The sequence below is a fragment of the Heterocephalus glaber genome, unplaced genomic scaffold, assembly GCF_053883595.1.
Source record: "Heterocephalus glaber isolate CG9 unplaced genomic scaffold, H.glaber_assembly_v1.0 deba00001732, whole genome shotgun sequence".
Taxonomy (NCBI): Eukaryota; Metazoa; Chordata; class Mammalia; order Rodentia; family Bathyergidae; genus Heterocephalus; species Heterocephalus glaber.
This window is the reverse complement of record NW_028258443.1, coordinates 3,782,096-3,785,618: the sequence shown is the minus strand read 5'-3', so window position 1 is coordinate 3,785,618 and position 3,523 is coordinate 3,782,096. Positions and strand designations below refer to the sequence as shown.

The window sequence follows — 3,523 nt, the reverse complement described above, 5'->3', positions numbered from 1 at the left end:
TCCTAAGTACCAGCATCTCTCAGCAGCTTGCTGATCACCCCGTTTCCTTCCCCAAACTCTTCACTTACCCGAAGTTGAGCCAGCAGCTACCAGCGACGTTGGTGACGCAGCCAAACAACAATTTTGGAAAATGGGGTATTTCCTAGATGGTCTATAGAAGAAAGCTTTAATCTGTGAGATGAAAGCTGTGGCCCTAACCCAGGAATTGTGAGAAAAAAGAAGATTGCAATTGGAGTAATCTTTTCATTATTCAAAGATGAAGATGAAAATAACAAATTTAATGAATTCTTTTTTTTCACATTTTCCTCTTTTTGAAAGCCACGTGAACAAATTAAAAAGTGCAATAGAACAGGCTATGAAAATGAGCCAGAGTTCAGCAGATGCCAGTCAGAGGAGTTTGGCATATAATCGAATAGTTGATGCCCTAAATGAATTCAGAACAACAATTTGTAATCTTTACACAATGCCACGAATTGGAGAGCCTGTCTGGCTTACAATGATGTCGGGGACTCCAGAAAAGAATCAGCTCTGCCATCGTTTCATGAAGGAGTTTACTTTTCTAATGGAAAATGCTTCCAAAAATCAATTCTTGCCAGCTCTCATTACTGCAGTTTTGACCAATCATCTTGCCTGGGTTCCAACTGTCATTCCAAATGGACAACCACCTATAAAAATATTTTTAGAAAAACATTCCTCTCAGAGTGTGGACATGTTGGCAAAGACTCATCCATATAACCCACTTTGGGCACAACTGGGAGATCTGTATGGCGCTATTGGCTCTCCTGTACGGTTAGCAAGGACTGTGGTGGTTGGCAAATGACAAGATATGGTCCATAGGCTGCTTTATTTTCTTACTTATTTCATAAGATGCTCTGAACTTCAAGAAACTCATCTTTTAGAAAATGGAGAAGATGAAGCCATTGTTATGTCAGGCACAGTGATTACAACCACTTTAGAGAAAGGTGAAATTGAGGAATCAGAGTATGTCCTTATCACAATGCATAGAAACAAAAGCAGTTTGCTCTTCAAGGAATCTGAAGAGACAAAAACTCCTCATTGTAACTGTAAATACTGCATTCATCCACTCCTTGGGCAGAATACAGAGAATGTGTCCCAACAAGAGAAAGAAGATGTTCAAAATAATTCTAAGGAGTCACTAGGAATTTCAGATGAATGCTGAATGATTTCTCCTGACTGCCAAGAAGAAAATGCTGTTGATGTTAAATAGTATAAATTAAGAGCTTGTCTTGACACCAAGTTAGAAACTAGTTTGCACAGCATCTGCTCCAGCAGACAAACGTATATTGTCAGAGAAAGGCTCAGAGCCGACAGAGGAAACATGGCAGGGTAAGGAATTGCTGGATTCAGATAACCACCCAGGCAAAGCAATGAGAGCCACAGGAATAGTTGTGGAAAAAAACCTCTCCAGATAAGACTATGCCTGCTGCATTTTCTTATGATATAACCCAGACAAAGGTTACTTTCCTCATTGGAGATTCTATGTCACCTGATTCAGATACTGAACTAAGGAGTCAGGCAGTGGTGGATCAGATAACCAGGCATCACACCAAACCATTAAAGGAAGACAGAGGGCCTGTTGATAAGCATCAAGAAACTAAACAAACAACTAAGGACCAATCTGGAGAGTCTGACATACAGAACATGGTTTCTGGAGAGCCTGGTGAACTTACTTGTTGGAGTCATTCGGACCCAGAGAGCATGAGCTTATTTGATGAATATTTTAATGATGATTCAATTGAAACAAGGACTATTGATGATGTTCCAGTTAAAACAAGTACAGACAGTAAAGAACACTGCTCTATGTTAGAATTTTCAAAAAGATTGTGTACAAAAACTAACAAACAGAACAATGAATTTTGTAAATGTATAGAAACCATTCATCAAGATTCATGTAAAACCTGCTTTCCTCAGCAAGATCAAAGAGATACATACTCCATTCTTGTCCCCCATGGAGTCAAAGATAATGCAGAGAAAAAAAAATGCTTTAGGAACTGAATGGGACATTCCAAGAAATGAAAGTTCAGATAGTGCCCTTGGGGTTAGCGAAAGTGAAGTAATAGGTCATGATATAACCAGACAAGTCAGCAGTTACTATGGAGGAGAGCAAGAAAACTGGGCAGAAGAGGATGAGATACCTTTTCCTGCATCAAAGTTAATTGAAGTGAGTGCTGTTCAGCTCAACATTGCCAATTTTGGGAGGTCCTTGCTGGGTGGCTACTGCTCATCCTACGTGCCTGACTTTGTTCTTAAGGAATTGGGAGTGATGAGAGACTCTGCCAGTGTCTGGTATCAGATTTGTCTCATGCTGTGCAGCATCCAGTTTTGGATGAACCAATAGCAGAAGCTGTCTGTATTATAGCTGATATGGATAAATGGACTGTCCAAGTGGCTAGCAGCCAGAGACGAGTGACAGATAATAAGCTGGGAAAAGAAGTGTTGGTGTCCAGTCTTGTTTCCAACCTGCTTCATTCCACTCTTCAGCTTTATAAGCATAACTTGTCTCCAAATTTTTGTGTAATGCACCTTGAAGACCGTTTGCAGGAGCTGTACTTCAAGAGCAAAATGCTGTCTGAGTATCTGAGGGGTCAGATGTGTGTTCATGTCAAGGAACTGGGAGTGGTTCTTGGGATTGAATCCAGTGATCTTCCTCTTCTGGCTGCTGTAGCAAGCACTCATTCTCCATATGTGGCTCAGATACTCCTGTAACATGCCTAAAGGTTAATTTTGGCAGCAAGTTAAATAGAAATGAAGGAAGCTGGCATTTATGCATAAACCCAACATGCATTTATGAAGATTTTTTTTTTCCCCCTGTTAGACTCCCATCTGAGTGAATCCATCTCCTGGGTATCCTGTATTGCATTGCATATCCTGTGTATATTGGATGGCTTTTCTTTTTAACTGGACTCCTGGGTGGTGGTAGATTTTTAACCATGTGAAACGAAGCAGCATAAACAACTTGGGGTGAGGGCATTTGAAAAAGCCAAAGTATAAAAATTCTACAGAAATTTCTATAAAATACATAATATTAAGGCATTTCAAACAATGTCACAATTCATAAGAGATGTCTCATGATTAAATGGCTCAGAAAAAGTCATTTCATTAAGTTTTTAATTATTTGTAAGTTACATATATCTGTAAAACTTTATCATTTTGTTTTGCAATTCAAAACAGCTAATTTCTGGTTATTTCTCAAGTATTTTGAAGAGTCCATTAATTACTACAAACAGAATAATGAATAAAAATGTATATTATCCACCCAAGTGTACATATGTATCTATTTTTTTAAAGCAGAAGTAGAAATACAAGACAGGTAAACATGCCTTTTCAAAAAACATTTTCAACTAGTATTAATTGTACACAATGTTGAACTATTCCTCTCTGGTGATTTTTCTGTTTCACACACTCTAAAAACACATAAAGCCAGTCTTTTTAAGGCTGAGGAATGTAGATTCCCAAAGTAAGAATACTACTTTATACCATTTGTTTTATAAGTATGAACTAA

The 3,523-nt window shown here is 38.4% G+C and overlaps 1 pseudogene; it reads left to right on the top strand.

Moving 5' to 3' along the window:
* Positions 1 to 270: 270 nt before the first annotated feature.
* On the top strand, positions 271 to 2,827 carry LOC147821553 (folliculin-interacting protein 1 pseudogene; annotated as a pseudogene).
* Positions 2,828 to 3,523: the final 696 nt, after the last annotated feature.